The 22500-nt window shown below is 33.3% G+C and overlaps 1 protein-coding gene across 1 annotated transcript in view; it reads left to right on the top strand.

Moving 5' to 3' along the window:
• Window positions 1–14666: 14666 nt before the first annotated feature.
• The window catches only part of LOC135224791 (uncharacterized), a 91825-nt gene continuing 83991 nt past the window's right edge, over window positions 14667–22500 (top strand). The window contains exon 1 of the mRNA XM_064264116.1: window positions 14667–15247. The gene's annotated coding sequence lies outside the window, so the exon portion shown is untranslated. The remainder of the gene's footprint in view (window positions 15248–22500) is intronic.

Genomic DNA, 22500 nt, shown 5'->3' with positions numbered 1-22500 from the left:
AGCTTTTTAGTGATAATTTGGGCTGGGTTTGTTACGTATTTTTTGGGGGGGCTCATTTTTTTTTTTATACTTGTGAGAATTTGTGAGTTTGAAATGAGATGACGGTAGTCTGTAGTTTTTGTGAGTTCTGGGGTGTGTGTGCTGATATGTGTGTATAATGTTGGCAAGCTTTTTTTGTGTTATTGGAGAATTAAGTAGGAGAATTTAATATTTTCTTTACAGGGTTATGATAGTGATTTATGATTTAGCAATCTTGTGAAGTTACTTCACAAGTTGTGGTTAGAATTAGTTGAGTGGTCATATTAGTGGTGATTAAATGGGAAATGTTCAGTTAGTATTTCTTAGAATTATTCTGAAGTCATTATTTGACAGATGTATGTCTGGGGTTAATTTTTCTTTAATTGACCGATGACTTGACTGACATACTGAACACCATAAACATCGTTCCCCTACGCCTTCAGTAAGACGTCCATCAAGTACTGCAGAGATGTATGCTGCTGACGTTTGCCCACATGTGAGAGTTTCTATGAGTCTTCATGGTTTTACAGCGCTTTTGGACTATGGGAGTCGCCAGTTGTCTTCCACGGTGAGACTTTTTTACTTTCTACAGCATGTTTCATGTGTCTGTGCAATTGCAGTTTCAGACCAATCACATACACGAGTGTGAAAAAGTTCAAGATGAGGAGAATTTTCAATATTCAACTGTTATTATAGCCCAGAAACAAGCTGTTTAAAATAGCGTGTGATAGACATTGTACTGCCAGAGACGTGCAGTTATTTTTTTATATATGGTGTTTAACGAGCCGGCCAATGTGTTTATATATATCAGCTGTTTTATGTGAGCTATGACTAGGCAGGTGCTAGCAATTCTAGGTGGCCGAGCATCTGTTACATAAAAGAGGGATTTGCTGCAATAATATGTTTAATATGCCGTGTAATGTGATGTACTGTGACGTTTCTTAGAATGTAGGGAGTCATCATTTAACTTCCTTAGAGACAGTGCTCGAGGTGACGAGCTTAGGAATGCTGATGTGTCTTTCTGGGATGGTGTGATACCAAAAATTTCTGTCTTAGCAGATCAGTGCGATGTCCTGTCACTATGCATGGGTGGATCGCAGAGGTGCTTTGTGAATCTAGCTCTAGGCAGTTCGTGGGTGTGGACAATGGGTGTGAGTTCGTGCATGTGTGTGAGCTTTTCCCTACATCATGAGATATAGCATTACCATGAAGGGGAGATCTGTAAAGAGAGAGGCGAGAAGCCAAGATGGCTTCAGCAAAGTATTCCTTAAGAGAAGTGTTGTGCATATTGTGTTGAATGGGTAAGCATATTTATTTTTTGGGCCAAAGATATGGCTGGATTGTATTTGAATATTCATTTCAGAGATGTTCTGTTTCATATGATTTTTTATTATATTCTTATGCTTATCGGGGTGTTCTCCTGTCTTCTAACAGGCGGTTCTGGAGAAAGGGGAATTGATCAGGAGAAAGGGTTATTGAATAAGGTGACTTAATTGGTGTACTGACTATATTGACTATGCCTAATGTTATGGCTAAACTTATGTTAGTTATTTGATTACTTACCAAGGGTTATCTGAGTTATTTGGACTTTGAGTTTAACATTTTATTTAATCATTCTGTTAAGAACTTGAGTTAATTTAGCTAATACTTTGCTTTTAAATAAATGTTATTTTTTGTAAGTTCCATGTCTGGTTTGATGGCCCAAGATAATGGAGGGGGAGGTGTGCCGTGGAGAGAGGAGAAGAGGAGAGGAAGAGAGAGAGAGAGAGAGAGAGAGAGAGAGAGAGAGAGGGTGTTACCAGTTGCCTTAGATGCACGATCCATTTCTACCTTTTAATAAATACCGAGATTAGATTCTAATCTGCAGTTATTACATGTATATATATAATATATATATATATGTATATATATATATATATATATATATATATATATATATATATATATATATATATATATATATATATAAATATATATATATATATATATATATATATATATAATATATATATATATATATATATATATATATATATATATATGTGTATATATATATATATATATTATATATATATATATATATATATATATATATATATATATATATATATATATAAATATATATACATATATATATATATATATATATATATATATATATATATATATATATATATATATATATATATATATATATATATATACTATATATATATACACACACACACACAACATATATATATATATATATATATATATAGATATATATATGTATATATAACAAACACTTTAATAAGAAACATGGATAAATGTAAAAGAAAAAAATTCACCAATTCCAAAATGTGAAAAATGGTAAAAATTTCCCTTGAAATAGCCTAAGTACTTTCAATATTTCAAGTACTTTTTATGTTTAAGGTTAGTGCACTGAACTTATAAAAAAACTCTTAGCTTTGTATACCAATTTTTGTAGGCCCTTTTCGAAATCACCAATTAACACTTCCACACGAGGTGCCTGTTACACACTTTTACAACGTCTGTTCAGATTCCACAAATAAGTACTCAGCAATACTAAATAAATCTTAAGAAACAGCAAATCTAAAATTTATGAGTGACCAACCACTAAGTATAAAATCTTTACGTTAGTGTGAAACCACAATTCTCTCGTGCAGGAAGAGAGAGAGAGAGAGAGAACAAACAATCGCGTATGGTACTATGGTCTCTGATATTGGAATGACAACTCTCTTTCTATGGGAACTTAACTCACAGAAGAGGTAACTGACCCAAAAATCGCTGACGGGCTCAAAACATTTTGGGAACAAAGTTCCTTTGCTAAATCTTTATAATTCTCTTTTAAAACGATAAATAGAGAGAAAGTGGGATTATAACTATAAATAACATTCATTGTCACACAGTTTTAGACAATAAATGTCTCTTAAAGTGAAAGGAATAACTATTTAAATTAAAAGCAAAGACTACGTGACGTCACTTCCTATAAATGACATATTCTTATATAGAATGTTCTATAATTATCTTACAAAAATGATGCAATCTTCACGTGGTTTTGCAAGTAGGATGAATGAATAATACTGGTTTGCTGCCGATCACATATACATGATTGACATGTTTCTAAAACTAAACGGAGAACTCCAGCTCCTCTTATCTCATGTGATAACAGCAATTTTCCTCTTCGAACGGACAATGCTAATCTCTCTCTTTTTAACATTCTACATTATTCCTTAACTTTTAAATTATGTTTTTGTGAATTCTGGACACACATTATCAGAACACATTAACTTTAAGCAAACTAATATGGATTCTGAACATAGTATGTATGTAAGAATATGAAAAAACAAATCTCCTGATAAATTCTGCCCAGTTTCACCTTTAGCTTTTTACAGCATCTTTGAGTGGACTGATACTGGGTGGTAGAAATTCACGATATATCATGCTTGCCAGACAGTACTGTTGGAAAAATGAGTTACATCTGATAAATGGAAGTAAGGAAATGGCAGTACCCCCATTAGTGTCCAAAGTCAGTGCTCCATTTACAAATCTGGTTTAAATATGCGGTTGGTCTTAGGCCTCTGCTTGAGACTCAGAGACCATGTGGTAGTGATTCACCTGAACAGTATGGTTCAGGTTAACCCCTGCATTGTTACTGCCAACACTTTCCTGCCTGCACACAGTACCTAAGCAGATCAGAGTTTTGACGATAAATCAGTATATACTCTGGCATCTTGTGTTTGAGTTGACAACCCCTTAGAGAAATTTGGTAAACAATGTGGTTCCTAGATATGTCTTACCCAACAACCAGTCACTTAAAGACTAAATACAGTACTTAGCTATGGCTCACTTTCCCCTAAAGACTCTTTGCTATTATCCACTTGGGAGACAAATCATGGTTCTTGCATTAAACCCCTGGCAACTAATGAACTAAATATAGCTATGCCTACGAAATCAAAGCCATTAGCCCTCACAGGCCAGGCTAAGTATACGTTAATTGTCAATTTAAAAAAAAACACAGCCATGGAAAGAGGAAGATATGCAAATGCTCATGGTATAAAAAATATTCTAATACATTTTCTATACCTACCACAAGACACTGAAAGTGAATATGGCCAACCTTGCTCATGGCCTCTTTTCCAAGGCACTTGTAAAAATATCAGCTAATTTTAGCAAGTTCTAAATGTTTTATTCTAATATTTTTTTTTACTTCATACTGCAAAATTACAATTGCAATTCATGTAATACTGTAAAAGATAAAAACTAAAAATAGCAACATTCCCTTAGTATATTTATGGACAAACATGTAAAAGATGTCCTGGGATGGGGAAATGAAGTATCTTCCCCTTTAATTAAATCTCATGGGTGACAGTTATCACTGCGTCACTGAACTGAGATGTGAGCGTTGCCATAACAGTTCTTATACAGTCATTTATGGCCTATTCATGTTATGAATGTTTTACTGCAACATGTATACAAATATTAATGGGGTGAAATATGGACTTTCATATAATGTACACTGGTAGTCCTCTTTTACTATTGTTATGCATCAAAGGACGCATGCCACTACCAAAAGGTTAAATACGTGTGTGTTTTAGTTCCGGTTAGTTTTCTTGTGAGTGTTAAAACATTATTCTTACAGCCCTTGATCTCATCAACATACTTTGGGGGACACATGAGTGGGGCATCGTGGGATGAACTCAAGTCCTTTTTTCCCTACCAGGAGTTATCACAGATGGCAAACCAGTGAGATTTGGTTGCACCATCTACTAACAAATATCCATGCTGCCATGAAAAAAAGGTAGATGAGTTACTGGCAGCCTACAAAGCCTTGCATTACACACCACCCACTAACTGTAAGACAAAGGATGGCCATCTTAAGACAACAAAAATAAATGAAGAAACGCCATACATGGATGGCCATGCAAGACACGGCAAAAAGAATGCTCCTAGCCAACCATGTCATAACTCATGTGTATTCCATTTTCTTTGTTTTGATTTGAGGGAGGATGGGGAGGGCCTTTGCAACCATGATTAACTGCCACACCTCAGTTTAGTTGCCAAAGTCGGCAGCCATCATGGAGCATTCTCATTATTCACTGACATAGCCTGAACAACATGGTCGGGGGTGTAACCTGCACTAACCAACAATGGCCTGGATAAGGAGATGCAATCATATGAAAAGGATTATGGCTGAGGGCCTGGTTCAGGGTAGGTAATAGTTATGTAAACTCTAAAGGTTGGAATGCGATGTAAGGGCCCCATAAATTAGAACTTAAAGTGGATGAACAGGTGCTCGGAGATTTCCGAACACATGGAGTGTAGGAGACACAATGAGGGGGGAGTTTTTTCCCAGATTACATGAGGCAAGAATCCAGAATTCACAGCGGCTCAGTTACAAGCATGTAATGAGAGCGATTAGGACTTGAATGGTTTGAGTAAGATATGTGGTAGATGATCAAGGATGGTGTATATAGGGTACCAAGTAGCTCAATTGCATAAGGAATACTTACGTTAATAATCACTTAAAAAGGAAAGCAGTTATGTTACTGATTAATTACAAAGGAAAGAAGTTATACTACAGATTATTGACTCAAAAGCATTTACATTACTTCACACTGGTACACTTTTTGGATGATAGTCTACAACACAATACAATGATAACGCCACAGAAATAAAACAATGAAATTATAACACAACACAAATAAAACATAATACAAATAAAACACAATACAATTATAATACAATACAGGAATCGCTCAGGAAAATGAAAGGGATATTAAGTTGGAGATGGAGATAGACTAACTGCTATAACCTTGCATGTTGCACATTACATTCTATCAGGGGCATCAGCAGGGAGGGAATATGAACACACAACAAATATTCACGTGGGCCTAGCAGTAGCCTGTCTCAAATGGGGGCAGCTCAGGAAGAAGCGTTATAGAACCTAGAGCTCGTCTGAAAGTTATAGAAAGTCTAAGACTGTCTAGGCACGTCTGCGCCTTTGATCTACTTGGAGAAAGTTCACCAGCATCCTGGTAGGTGGCGTTGCCTGTCCCTTGTCGCCCTCTCTGGCCTCTCAGCGAGGCCATGCTGCCAGGGCTTTAAATATGGTGGCTTGTTATCCTTCTTAAGCTGGGTGGCATGCCTCCCCCTGTGCCAAGCTTTCTCTCAACACCAGTTAATCTGCAAGTACTTTATTTCCTTCTGGGTTCTGCTATTCTTACGTTAAACTGAATTGGAGATGGCGTAAAATAAGGTACCCATATCACACTTTTTACACACACTGCATCGAAAGCTAATCAATGTACTCTGGGCATCTTGAGCATGAGTTGACCTTTACAGAACAATCAGGTTTCTTAGTTTTGTGTTTTCCTTTATTTATTAACAACCTGAAATATTCTTTTTGCCACTCTTAATGCAGTGTATAATGAAGGATCATTATATTTTAATTTCTTACCTGATGATAAATTATTACTTCATCAAAGGGTTCTCCATCATATACAATATTAAGAATTAATAAAGTAACTTGTTTCTTGGAAGACTTATTAAATGATAGTAGTACTTACCCAAGTTTGAAAAATAATATCTGATCTCAGTGAATCCTGAGTCTTAATTTTCCTGTATAAGTTTCCTTGCATGAGAAATGATTTACAAGGCCTTGTTCTTGTCACCTCTTACCTTCTACAGGATGCACTCCTGGAAAACACAAACTATGTTCACCACAGCAGAAGAGGAGATTACTCCCCCTATTCTTAAGTTGCTGGTGGAGTGGTTCCTGTGGTGCCTATTGAAAAACTGATCATGACCTAGAGCACAGATAAGATTCACCTGTTCACAATAAATTTGTTTTCATTCATCAAGATGAGTTTTGTTATAGTTTTCTTCAAAGAGACCTGTTCAAAAGAGCATCTAACAACATTCAAGGGAGAATATGAAGTCACTGTGGCTCCCAGGCTCTGTAAATGCATCCTATCCTTGCCAGACTACCACAATGCCTTTATTCAAGGACGCAGCAGAGAGAGTAAGTCAGTGAGACAGTCCTCTCCAGGTAAACTTCTTTACACCTGACAAGGAGACCTGAGGCCCCAGCTTAAGGTATCTCAGGCCCACCAACACTGTTGACATGGGGTTGGAAAATGTAGAAACTAAGGTGCTTAAGCTCTTTTGCATCTTAATAAAATGTTTGACTATGTTAATATGAGTCACATTATTCTTTTCTCTCTACACTGTGGTATTTGTTATTTTGCATTTGGTATCCTTAAAATATGCCACTGACACGGCAAAGCCATCTTCTTTAAATTCCGTAGTATGTAAGATTTATCATAACGATAAGAATTTTTATCACTTCATTGTGTTTGAAATAAATTCTGCTCATTCGACCCTTTGTTACTCGCCATTTATGCAATTCACCTCTTAGCATAAGTTTGCCTTCATTATGTGATCTGGATTATGTGTGTAAAAGTAAGTGATATTTTTTTGTTTTTAAAGAGTTTCCTCGTGTTTCTAGTATTCTGTAACACCATGTTTCGTCGTTAAACCTTAAAAAACTGGTGCGGCCCTCTTCTAAACATTTATCGTTTAAAAGCACGATATGATACTAACGTGGAGTTTTTAATAAAAATTCGACTGCTATTAGCATTGGCATTTACCCCAGAAGAAAGTCATTGAAACTTTTGAAAATTTAGTAGAAGAAGAGTTATCTTCACCTGCATTACTTCTGGTAATAGATTATTTTGAAGATACCTGGCTTGGTCGACCAGGCAGACGAAAAGCTCGCCGTTCACGTTTGTTTGATATAAGAATTTGGTCCTGCTCTGAAAGAGTTAAGAATGAATTCCCCAAGACAAACAATACCATTGAGGGTTGGCATCGAACATTTTCTCAACAAGTCACCGCTACTCACCCATCATTGTGGAAATTCATCGAAGCCATTAAGAGAGAATACTATCGCAATGAAATTTAAATTGCAAAATTAAATAGTGGAGAAGAATGTGAAAGAAGCACCCGGAAAATATAAAGAAAGTGCAAGCGTCTAAAGAAACTAGTTGACACCTTGAAGAACGTCAAGACGATATCTTCGTTCAGTAGCCTATAATCTAGGGCTATAATAAAATTTCTTATTTCCTTTTTATGCTAGTATGTTCAAGATTTTATTACTTTTAAAATGTCTGATGCCTTTTATGATTTTATCTTTTTAAGTGTTTAAGTTTTAATTACTTTTAAAATGTCTGATTTCCTTTTTATGTTTGTATATGTAATTTTTTATTACTTTTAAAATATTTTTTATTTAGAATAAATTATTCAAAATATGTTAAGAAAACTTTAATAAATGTAAATTAAATCAGTCGTTAAATAACATTAATCCTATTCTCCTTGTGATTAGATAAAGTATGTTATGGATTCGAATAATATTCATTTCGAAAAACTGTTTATTCGAATATTTTGTATTTCGATCAATTGTAAATTCGAACAATTATGCATTTGAACGATTGTTTTCGAATATTTGGTCTTCGAAAAAAACTTTTCGAACAATTTTTTTCGAAAAATTGTCCACAAATCCCGAAAAATTATCATGAAAATAAGCTTTTCTTGACGCACCATGTGGTATCCAATACGTCAATGACAGGAGATATTCCATGTCTCTTTATGAAAAAGTTCCCCTTTCAGAAGATTTTTCTTCAAACTTTACTCAGTTTTGTTAATTATTTTTATAATGTTTACATCATGTATATGGTTGAAATCCAAACTGTACTCTATAGAATTAAAATAAAAAATTCTTGATTTATTAAACTTTGAAATAGGTTCACGTGAATGCACTTAGTGATTGGAATGAGTTACATACCACTGGCAATAAATAACTTATGAATATTGCAACATAATATGTGAAAATTTGCTCTGGATGTGGTCGTAAAGATCATGGTCTCTAATTTTGTTGGGTGATCAATTCTTACTTACTGACTGCAGTCTCAGCCCCATTTTCTATGTTACCTAATAATAAAAGAGCGATGAGATGCATAAGGAGTCCTTCACCCTTATCATAGAAAAATGTAGAGATTCATGTATGAAAAGGACAGAAAAGATCGAAGAGGAGAAAACTTAAACAGAAACTGGTCTTCACAAACGCTGTTCAATAGATGTCTGATGCTGTGTGTCGAGCTACTTTGATCTAACTGAATAGACACACACACACACACACACAAATATACATATACTATATACCGGGTGTTTCGAAATTAGAGGCCCCCCCCCCCCCTCCACAGAACAAATGGAAAGTTATGAAGTTTTCTGCTATAGCCTATCTCCAAGTACATTATCTTAAGTTTCTATTAAGCTATTTTTCATTTTATGTTTCTTGAATTTTCAGACTGAGTGACGGAGTTAGATACAGCCATGGCTAACGACTCCTGAGGAAATCAGATGGATTGACTGAATCTGGGCTATAACCTTCAGAGGCCAGAGATGCTGGCACATCCTTCATTTCACGTTCCTGGATAGCTAAATACATTAAAAGAGATGAATCCTTTGTTAAAAGAAACTGGAACAAAAATCTATATGACTGTCATCGAGAAAAGCGGGAGAATCTTGGAGTCAAAAGACATCATAGCTGAGGCAGTGCTGCATATCGTGGGTTGAAAAAATCTGGTATCAAGCCATTTCATGTTATCAGCAAGTCCAACATCACTTAGCAACAGAGAGATGACCGTGCATGGTTTTGTGGTTCATTTCTTAAAGACTGGGATGAAACTGACTTTCTCCATGTTACCGCATCAAATAATTCTTCATTTACACAGTCTGGAAGCCAAATCATAAAAATGACATCATTTGGGCTGCAAAGTTGGATGATATCAGCGGTGACGTGTGCTATTGCCAAGTTGTGAAATTTCCTGAATGTTTAGGAATTCTACTGTTTCACAGCCAAACAATTAATGTGGATCAACAAAGAAAACGGACAATCATGGAATGGCGAATACTTCAGAGAAACTATGCTTACTGGTGGAGTTTTTCATTTCCTCAAAGACCCTGAAAATGTGTTATCTGTGGAAGAAGTCACATTTTTGCATGATAAGGCACCATGTTTCAAGGCTCTTCAGAGAGAAACTTAAATAAATACCTGTTCTGAATTACTTTTGTTTTTGTCCACATCAATTTCAGTTTATGCTGTAGAATGGGGGCTCTTATTTCGCAACACCCTATATTATATATATATATATATATATATATATATATATTATATCTATATATATATATATATATATATATATATATGATAATATATATATAAATATATATATAATGTTAATACCTTTGCAAATTGTAACTGCCCCTCAGTATTTGTTTGTGATTTTGTAAAATGAATGATTCAAGTTCAGATTCCATAATAAGATCAACTTAGGATTAATGTTAGGAATAACGTAAATCTTTAATCGTGCGTTTTGCCTCTACCCTTATGTTCTGTTATGCTTAGCTGTCAACAAACAATCAGGAGGTGTTGAAAAATACTCGAAAAATCCAGGAAACGTTTCGATCTCTTGTATTACTGTGAGAAAATCTGTCAACACGTCAGTCACTTGAGGCGAACGAGTCCTTTGTATCGAACCCATAGAAGATTCGTTTTTATTCCTTGGCCAAAAGTACATGTGGCCGATTGCACAATATTTTGGCACAGCTTCTGAAACATTCGATACAAAACGTTCTGAATACAATATGTCATCTGCAGGAAATGACCTCATAGTGTCTTTACGAGTATAGTTTTCAATCCATTTTAGTAATTAGAGATTCTTTTATTAATAAATGAATCTGTTTTATATTACTGATACATTATCTCTTATCTCTCTCGATTTGTCAAAAGGGAATTTGTTAACTTGTAAGTAATTTGATTGGGGGATGTGATGAGTGTCGTCACTATTTGCTTGCGATGGTTATAAGCAATCATGTCTTTCATGTTAAGAGAATTGTATGTTTTGAAATCGTGTATTACTGTTAATAGTTATTAATAATCATATATCATTCTCTTTCCCTCTCGTTTAAAAAGGGAATTTGTTGAGAGCTTTACAGAAAACCTGGACCTAAAGTGCTTTGACGTCATCTATTTTGCATCTTGTTGATCAGTAGTTTCCATAAAAGAGAGGGGTATTCTGATATTAGAGACAACTTGCATTGGTTGTATATCTTAGGCTTGTAACCGTTGCGAGCAGGTTCAATTCTTTTTCCTCTCTCTCTCCTCCCGTATGAGATATATTTAATTTGCAACTTTTAGATTTATTTGATTTTTTAATAACATACTGGTTATTGATGGACTCTGAACAGATATTGTGGAAATTTGTTTGTGAATTTGGGAAGCTGCAGCAAAATGGAAAAACTGGTACCAGGCAATGTGTTATTACAAGTTTTAAGTGTACTTAGAAAAATATTTAGTGCTTGAGTAAAATTATTTAATTTTTTGCACATTGCAAATTTGTGTGTTCTGTATTTGATTTTTTGAAGTGTTTTTTTATTATGTGAGTTTACTATCTTTTTATTGTTTGCATATTTTTGGTACTTTTTCACATTGTGTGTTTACATATTTTTGTATTCACATTTTGTTTGATAAGCTTTGGTGTCTCTTAGTAATTTACCATTGCATACTTAATTTAATTTAACACTTCCGAATTAGTTTGCATTCACTTAGATTTCCTTTCAAATATCCATCATTGTTTAACAGTTTGAATTTTGAATGAGGGATTTAACTTCTCGATTAATTAATTTTCTTGATAAATCAACTATGACTTAATTTTTTAAATAATTAACTCAAGAATTAATTAAACTTTGTGCTGTTTTCATGTAAAAGTAAATTTTCTTGTGACTTGTTTTCACTTGTAAATTTTGTAATTTAAGAATCACTTCCTTTATTTACAATTTTTATATTAGTGTTTCATTTATTGACCACCAGTGATAGAATTTTTATTTAGGTAGAAATAATATAGTGGTTATTGTGCTGTTTTCCTTCAATTTTATTAAAGTGAGTTAGAACCAGGGAAATACTTAGACTTTTAAAGTTGTTGATGCAGTGATGCCCTTTAATTAATTTTATCTCATATAACAATACCTCACACTTGTTTTATTGAACTTAGTCTGATATCTTGTATGATTAATAAGTTTTGTTTAGGGATCTCTGTTGCTGTAGAGTGATCGGTATTATTTCATCTGCGAAGATATATGTATATATATATAATATATAATATACTATATATATATATATATATATATATATATATATATATATATATATATATCTATATATATATATATATATATATATATATATATATATATATATATATATATATATATATATATATATATATATATACATATTTAGGTCATCCTATTAACTGTAGTCAAAAGCAAGAGCCTTAATCCCATGTAATGACACAGTTAAAAGGAATATAATCGAATCTTGTTTCATCAAGCCAAATAATGGAAATGTTCTAAATTTAAGTCTTGATTAATTTAAACTTGATGCTTTCATAATTAAAAAGTTGTAGATAAATATAAGCAACAAAATTAATATATTCAGTTTTTACATGTTTTGGACTACATGGATACGTTGTAGTTTCTGTTAGGGTTAAATCTATGTTTTGGTTTGTAACCATGTGATATCCGATAATCCTGGATTATCTCTTTTAATTTTTAATTTTTTGGCAATTAACCATCTGGTATTCTTGATCTTTTTGTTTACCTGATAACTTTTTTTTCCAACAGCATTTCATTCGTTCCTTGATAATGTCTTAGTAAAGACGAAAGCGCTTGGATTTCTGCTTCTAATTTTCCTGTTGTATTCGCTTATTTAATGAAGTCACGTGCATACACTGTGATTTTTTTAAGCAATATATATACATATATATATATATATATATATATATAAAGAGAGAGAGAGAGAGAGAGAGAGAGAGAGAGAGTATATTATATATATATATATATATATATATATATATATATATTTTATATATATATATATATATATATATATATATATATATATATATATATATATATATATATATATAAATATATATATATATAATATATATATATATATATATATATATATATATAGAATATATATATATATATATATATATATATATATATATATATATATATATATATACTACATATATATATATCTATATATATACTATTCTATACATAATATATATAATATATAATATATATATATATATATATATATAATATAGAATATCAATTATATACACATATTTAGATATATAGATAGATATGTATATATATATCATATATCATAATATATATTATATATATCTATCTATATATACCCTATAACATATATAATATATATATCATATATAGATATATATTTATATCTATAATATATATATATATATATTAGATATATATTATATATTATACATATTATATATATTAGAATATAATAATATACATTAATATATATTATAGATTATAATTAATAATACTATCAAAATATAATTTATATATTATATAATATATAATATATATAAAAAAAAATTATCTATATATTATAAATTATTATAACATATTAGATTAATATATATTATATAATTAGTAATATATTAATATATATTATTAGAATATAATTATATATATAAGATCTATATTAATATACATTATATATTATTATATACATAAATGCCCAATGTGCAAATTACAAGTCTGCAGAATTCCCAATAAATGTGTGTAAATTAGATTCTCTCTCACTTCGCATTCCACTAGTCCTCTTTGCAAAGGCAATCAAAGGTAGGTGTGGAGGGTCTCTGCCTTCTTTTCATGTCAGAGTGACCATTTTACTGATGTTGGCTTTCTCAAATAAGGCTCCCGTTCTCAGCACACTGCATATAGTTTCTTATCAAAGCAGGTAATAAAAATAATTAAGTTGCACAAAATACTGACGCACCTTAGCATACACAAAGTCAAAAGTGCAAAGCAAAACTATATTAAACGATAGAATAGGTATTTCGACAGTCATCTCAGAAATACCTTCCTTCCATAAGTAGATGAAGTTGTTACGGTTAAGGAATAAAAAAAAGAAAATAAAAATAAAAGAAATCCATAAAATATGACTTTAGGCAGGACATGGCTCATTTACTAGTCAGCGTGATACATTCTTGGATCAGAAGTGCTCATGTTATATGCCAGTGTTTCTCTGTCAGACTAAAGTATCTTCAGTCTTTCCACACTTAAATTGATTTCACTCCCACTCCACTCTCCCTTTTCGTTTTTTTCCTGTGTGTCTGATTTCATCTTACAACAATGTTTACCAGTAACAGGAAATTTATATAGAAAGAAATAACAATAAATAGGTGAAAATAATGCAGTTATTTATATTGGCTTTGATGAAACCTTTCAATCACTATCAAACAATGAAATGACTATCCGTACGACAAAAAAAATGACAGTTGGACTATGTTTTACTGCGAAATCTTTAGTTTCCACAAGACCTAGAAATGCCGCTGCCATTGTTTGCACGTGTGAGAGGGAAGAGACAAGTCGAAGCGAAGCGCAGCCTCACTGCCGAGCGGACTCCTGTATAGATCAGATGCACAGACCTGGCGAAGAGCAGCTGAGAGGGGCTGAATGAGATCGACGAAGTCCCCGGGTAGGAGGAGGTACCCCTAGGCTCCGACGGCGGATGCTGTGCCACTGCCACTGCTGCCTGCCTGCTGCTGCTGCTGCTGCAGCTTGTCTCAGGCTTCAGTGTTGAACATGGAACGGTGAGTGTTGGACGTCAATATTTACCACGTCCCGCATATTATCCATTCATGCCTTTTCTATCGCCGTTGAAATGTTCCTTATAAGGAAAGCCTTCGCCGTTTCCCAAGGCTCCGTGGGACCTAGAGCAAAGTAATGATTCGCAATGTCTTAGAACTCGATAGCAGGCAGTTTTCGTTATAGATAACTATTCCACAGTTCCAGTGAATCGATGAGTGTTGAGTACGCTACCGTTAGCGCTTTCTTCTGTGAGCCCGTTTGCAAACCAAAGGCCATGGCCTATGCTCCCTACATTATATACTGAGTTCATGCAAATTCGATAAAAAGCAGAGCAAGAAGGGAACCAAATTACTCCAGCATAAATATATGGGAGAAAGGAAGCTCCTAAGATCATATTTCCATGCTGAAAACCGTGCACCATACCGAGAGCAGTGAAAAGGACACCTTATTTACAGCAGTAAGTTCCTTCCAAAATATTTTCTATTTTCCAAGATAGCTATAGGCGTATTTTCCATTATGAAAATCATGTCTCTTTACACAATATTGGCAAAGATAATATTCACATTGTTTCTTCATCCTTGGATTTTGTGTTTTGATCTTGTCATTAGCATCGTCGTCATCAAGTATATCTAGAAGTTAACCTCTTTGTAATATAAACCCGAGTGTATCCACATACTATGCGTTCAGAGGCTTGCTGTCATCTAGTCCAGGGCCAATAGTTGTTCTCAGCAGTATCTTTTGCACATTCATACTCTAAACGCTAAATATAGGACGAACCATCCTTGGGAAAGAAGACTTCCACAAAACCCACAGCTTTTTACAAATCAAAAGACGTCTCCTGACTTCTGCTGAACTCATATTTGCTTTGCCTGTTGTGATAATATCTCGACCACACCATTCCTCAAAGCATCTTATGGGTGTCTCTAACACATGAATTTTAAACATACATCATTCCGTCTTTTCTCAACCACTCAAGTCTCGTTAATCGCTCTTTTCACAAGATCAGATGTTCATAACAACTCCAGATCCCAAAGGTTCCCAAACTGTATGCTCTACAAATAATACGCACACATATCGTCTCCAGATCCTTCTCATTTCTCCTTACATTCACTTTTAGCAATTAAACACCATTTCCACTGGGATGATCTGGAGGAAGAATAGCCTCGGACACCCAACGTCACCCTCTGTTAATTCTTCCTCCTCTGCAACTTTTGCTGAGGCGCCATTGATTTCCATATTTCCTCTTTGTCCATATTAACATTACGTACATATTTCACGTTACACGAAACCATAAAGCTTTTAAAATCAGCTTCATCTTTCCATCCCAACCCACAAAAACTTGCACTTTAAAACTGTCACTGTCACCATATAAAACATTGTTTTTCTCAAATATGATTGCATTAAAGTCATCCATTGCGCCACAAATATGAACTTCGTAACTATATCATAACAAGAATGTTAAACTGCAAATGATGTACAACATATATTCAACTAGATTGATTCTCGACTCAATCAGTCACTCTCCCTCCTTGGTATCTCTGTAAGATACACTTCCATCATAATATTTTTTTTAATTAACCGTAGCATACCATTGTCTCCAATCAAAGGTTGTTTCATATTATATTCAATCATCTTTGTGAAGCTTTATTCACATTCAGTTTTCTCTTGAAGTCTCCAAAAACGTCTGCCATTGTTTCATCCAACATTTTCGAGTGGCTGCTCACCCTCTTCTCGACTAACCTTTCTGTCCTCCTCCAATTAAGTTCTCTTTCATCTGCACTATGCCATTACTTAAAATCATATACCGTTGGTGTTGATTGTCATGTAATGCTTATATTATCCTCTGGCATACATTTCATGATGCAATTCACCAATTTATCATTGCGTCCACACCATTAGTCTTTTCCTTAGTAGAAGATGCTCTATTTTGGACTGCCATACTGTTGCGTAAAAAGAACCAATAATACCATCAACACTCCATGAGTTTCTATCCTTGATCTTAGACAATCCCTTATCCTGACTCCATCATCACGACTTCAGTTGTATCTGCTAATGTGTGTGTATATACCATTCAACCATTCAAAATATCGCTGTACTGCCTGCTGCAAGACTCATAAGTACTTCATATTTTGTATAATTAATTTTCAGTAATCTTTCCTCATATATTCACTTTCTTCAAGACAACTTCTTTCGATCCTTATTCCTGCTCACACTTTTCAGGTGCTCTTACAATTTTGTCATATATTTTCTCCATAATTTCCATTTTCTTTCACTAACAGTACCTCTAGCTTTTACGACAATGTCTTACTTTTGTACCAGAACAGCAGTCTTAAAGATACTGGAGTAGATGCGGTATTTATTACTGGAATTACTTTTTCATTTCTTTTAACTTCCCTTCGCCTACAGGGATATTCATGAGGAGAATAAATATTCACCAAAGTTAATTAAGAATGAAAAGGAAGGTATTGAATCCATAACTTTTACTCTACATTTACTATTCACAAGCAATTTCATGTATGCTATTATAGCTTCCTTTTTTGTGACAGCAGGAACCTTTTTGATTAATAATAGTATGAATGTAGTCTTTTAGCGACAAACTGCATTGAAGAAGACTGCAGTAGCTGCGTCGCTCCACTTACATTTTTGTCAAGGAATTTTTTTTTTTCACCAAAGTTTGAGAATGAAACTTAAGTTCCTATAGACTAAATTTAGTCCTTGTACTGTATTGTAGGAGAAATTCGCTGTTGTCTTGGAATTACCATCGATGGATCTTTAGGCTAAATGAATGATAATGGCTACAGTACCTGGTAGTTTTATTTGCTATGGATGAAAAATTGCCTATTGCTAAGGGAGTAAATTAGAAATCAGGCCATGCTTAACCTGTACAAGACAATCACGTTTTGGCATACTAACTCCCAACCTTTTTGTGATGTTGGAAATTCCTTACAATAGTAGCAGGAAGCATGAATAAGTTGGTAGCTTTACTGAGAATTAATTGGGTTATTTGGATGAAAGTCATTTCCAAAATGTTTAACCTGGAAATATTATCACCTTTCATTGATTTCTGTATCTATTACAAGGATATACGAGTATCAAATAGTGAAATTCAGTTGTTTTACTTGGTTGTTGCCTTGATACCACTTATCAAGTTCCTTCATGATGACTGAAGTGATCATGCTAAGACAGCCATTGTTAACAGGAAGTTGAGAGAACCTCCAAGCATGTAAAATTTGGGAAATGACCCACATGACATACGAACTGATGACACAATAGAAGCACTTGGTAGACCACTGTCATTATCTTTATGTATACAGATGTAAACCATCTGATGCCTTTGGTGATCTGGACATCAAAGAAAATGAGGATCCCATTCTGGCAAAGCTCCACAATATGGAGTTATTATAGTACATTTTCAAGATTTCAAAGACTTACTGGTTTGTGCTTGGAAGAGATGACACATTCTTCCATGATAGCTGCATAGAAGTTCACAAATATGGTTCTAGGAAGGATCCTTTCGGTGCAGATTTCTGAAGCTGCCTTGAGTAGAAGAGGGAGTCTCAATTCCCAGTAGATAACTATTATCCCAATAAGATGATCATTACAATAATTGGGAAGGACCTCAAAAAGTACTATATATATATATATATATATATATATATATATATATATATATATATATCATATAAGCGAATACCACAGGAAAATGATAGTCAGAAATCCAAGCGCTTTCGTCTTTACTAAGACATTGTCAGGGAACGAATGAAATACAATTGGAGAGAAAGGTCTCAGGTACACAACAAGATCAAGAATACCAGAAGGTTAATTGTCAAAAGGATAAAAATTAAAAGAGATAATCCAGGATTATCGGATATCTCACAGTCACAAACCTAAACAGATTTGACCCCAACCGACATTACAAAGTATCTTTACAGTCCAAAACATGTAAAAACTGAATACATTAATTTTGTTGCTTATATTTATCTACAACTATTTTCATTATGAAAGCATCAAGTTTAAATAAACCAAGACTTAAATTTAGAACATTTCCATTATTTGTCTTGATGAAACAAGCTTCAATGATATTCCTTTTAACTGTGTCATTACATGGGATTAAGGCTCTTGCTTGACTCCAGTTAAATCTCTCGTATGTACAAATAATGCATTCGATATTTGCCCAGTTCTCACAGAATATTGGTGCTGTTTGAGACGTTGCGAAAGAGATTTACCGGTCTGTCCGTAATAGACTTTATCACCCTTTTTGCAAGGAATTTCATATATGCAGCCTGGAAGATCTTTAGGATAATTTTTTATTACTAAACTCTTGACATTAATATTACTGAAAACAACATTTATGTTAAAAAGCTCTAAAATTCTAGGAATATCTAAAAACCTTTATCATAGGGTAATTTTAGAATGTTATACTTACTAAATTCAAGTTTGTCATTAGTTGAATAAAAAGTTTTTCTAACTCTTTTCCATGCCACATCTACAAAAGTCTTTGGGTATTTAAGTTTCAATGCAATATCATAAATAGTTTTAATCTCAGTGTCAATAAACTGCCGGCTACGGACACGTAAAGTCCTTAGGAACATCCCAGAAAAAACAGAGAATTTAACATTTTGATGGTGATTGGAGTAGTAATGAACAAAAGAGGCAATGTTAGTTGATTTCCAAAAGACTGAAAAGGTGAAGTTTCTATCATTTCTATGGACAGTTACATCAAGAAACTTCAAATTACAATTTCTTTCTTCCTCTACAGTAAATTTTATAGAAGGGACTAAATTATTGAGATTATTAAGGAATTCCTGGAGATTTTCGTGAACTTGCCAAATACAGAAAATATCATCCACATACCTAAACCATATAACTTTTTTGGGCAAAATTCTTGGTAAGAGTTTTGTCTAAAAAAATTCCATGTAAATATTGCTAAGGACAGGATATAAGGGATTACCGATAGCCATGCCAAACGTTTGTACAAAAAATTCCCCATTAAAACCAAATTTACTATCTTTGATACATAACCTTATGAGACTAATGAGGTTTGCTACAGTTAAGGGAATGTCATGACGTTCTAATTCTTCCTCCAAATATTCAAGTAAATCATCTACAGGCACTTTTGTAAATAAAGAGACAACATCAAAACTAACCATATTAAAATAAAAATTCAAATTTAAACCATTCAATTTGTTTATAAAATCAACATTGTTTTTAACATTCGTGTTAGAAATGTTTCCTACCAAAGCTGTAAGAATATTTACAAGCCATTTAGATAAATTATACCCTATGATGAAAGGTTTTTAGATATTCCTAGAATTTTAGAGCTTTATAACATAAATGTTGTTTTCAGTGATATTAATGTCAAGAGTTTAGTAATAAAAAATTCTCCTAAAGATCTTCCAGGCTGCATATATGAAATTCCTTGCAAAAAGTGTGATAAAATCTATTATGGACAGACCGGTAAATCTTTTTCACAACGTCTCAAAGAGCGTCAATATTCTGTGAGAACTGGGCAAATATCGAATGCATTATTCGTACATATGAGAGATTTAGATCATCCTATTAACTGGAGTCAAGCAAGAGCCTTAATCCCATGTAATGACACAGTTAAATAAAATATCATTGAATCTTGTTTCATCAAGTCAAATAATGGAAATGTTCTAAATTTAAGTCTTGATTTATTTAAACTTGATGCTTTCATAATGAAAAAAGTTGTAGATAAATATAAGCAACAAAATTAATGTATTCAGTTTTTACATGTTTTGGACTGTAAAGATACTTTGTAATTTCGGTTAGGGTCAAATCTGTTTAGGTTTGTGACCATGTGATATTCGATAATCCTGGATTATCTCTTTTAATTTTTACCCTTTTGACAAATAACCATCTGGTATTCTTGAACTTGTTGTGTACCTGAGACCTTTCTCTCCAATTGTATTTCATTCGTCCCTTGACAATGCCTTAGTAAAGACGAAAGCGCTTGGATTTCTGACTATCATTTTCCTGTGGTAATCACTTATTTAATGAAGTCACGTGCATCTACTGTGATTTTTTAATCATATATAATATAATATATATATATATATATATTATATATTATACTCTATATATATATATATATATATATATATTATAGTATATATATATATATAATATATATAATATATATATCATATATATACATATATTATATATATATATATATATATATATTATATATATTATATAATGTTATATATTATATATATATATTTATATATATATATATTATATATATATATGTGTGTGTGTGTGTGTGTGTGTGTGTGTGTGTGTGTGTATATGTTAACTGCCCTACTGAAAGCGATAGAGATTTAAATATAGGATGCAACAGACTTTGTCGCGAACAGGTTGGAATGTTCAACAAACAGTCGCTGGTGTTGTGGAAAATCTTCAAAATATCAGCGAATACTTTGGGTAAATAAACGACACAGCTGACGAAGGCAAACATTATCAAGCCTCGGAGGAGAGAGCTCCAGTGTGTAAGTTGACCTAGTTGCTGGTCGAGAGTCATGTGATTGTAATGTCAGAAAATGCGAACATGTTCTTCTTCCAAACAGCGTGTTCATGGAACCTTCTAGAACACCAGGGCTCATTATGTATAACATGATCAGACCACCATTCCAGATCAGGAACCTTTTGAGTGATCTGCGGAGGAAGGGCTTAGAGATAGCACAGAAGATCCATCCAGAAAGGTAATAGTGATAAAAAACTATGTTAAACAATTGCACATTTTACAGATGCCCAGAGAAGCCGTAGTACGGTGAAAAACATTTTCCATTTCTTCTGTGTCATAATTGTGCTTTTCCATTTTATTGTGTGCGTATCCATTTTTATTTTATTTCTGATGATTGTGGTTTCTTTCCTTAGATAAAATAAATTCTCTGACTGACACTTTTACCTCTTAGTTTTTGGGAAAATAGAAATAGTGATTGAAATCATATTTTTATGGAGAGATGGTGTGTGGCATTTTAATTGAGATGATCATTACTAGGAGTGATTGTATTTCATGTTTTTGGGATTGCCAATTAATTTTCGTTTTTTTATGTTAGATTTTTTATTTTGGGGGGAGGGTCGAAAATAAGGGCTCTATATTTGTATCCCAAAGTTAGGTTTTAGCTTAGATTTAATAACTTTGATTTAGCTACAGAGATGCCAGTTCGAGGAGGCCCCACGAGGCAAGTCATGTTACCAGATGGTGTTTTTTTTTCTTATTAGACAGTGGTGGCATTCGGGAAGGGCAATCAGGCCTATGGATTACTTTCCTGGAGAAACTTTGGGCGGGGGTTTGCATAGGAGGTAGGAAATCAAGTAGATGTTAGGAAAAGGGATTATAGTTAGAATTTAATCAATTGGCACTCTGCCGTTGGGGAGATGTGATTGGACTGGGGTCAGCAAATTGCTTCGGCTGGGAACCGCTGAAAGCAGTAATGTTACAACGATTGCGAGGGTTAGGCTTTAGTGATACAACGTGTGTAATAAATGTGGTATGACTGTTTTAATACGGTGGATATTAGTGCAATAATTATGGTGGTTTTATCGGTGTATTGGGGCTATGGATCATGGAGACATTAAAAAGCAGATTTCCTGTGGGAAAAGGGGAATTTTGATGTGTTATTTTTTTTATTCGTTTTTTTCTCTCTCTCTCAGTCTCGAGAGATTATGCATTTATCCTTT

The sequence above is a fragment of the Macrobrachium nipponense genome, chromosome 12, assembly GCF_015104395.2.
Source record: "Macrobrachium nipponense isolate FS-2020 chromosome 12, ASM1510439v2, whole genome shotgun sequence".
NCBI classification, from domain to species: Eukaryota; Metazoa; Arthropoda; class Malacostraca; order Decapoda; family Palaemonidae; genus Macrobrachium; species Macrobrachium nipponense.
Note: the sequence above shows the minus strand (reverse complement) of the source record. Positions and strands in the feature narration are given on the sequence as shown.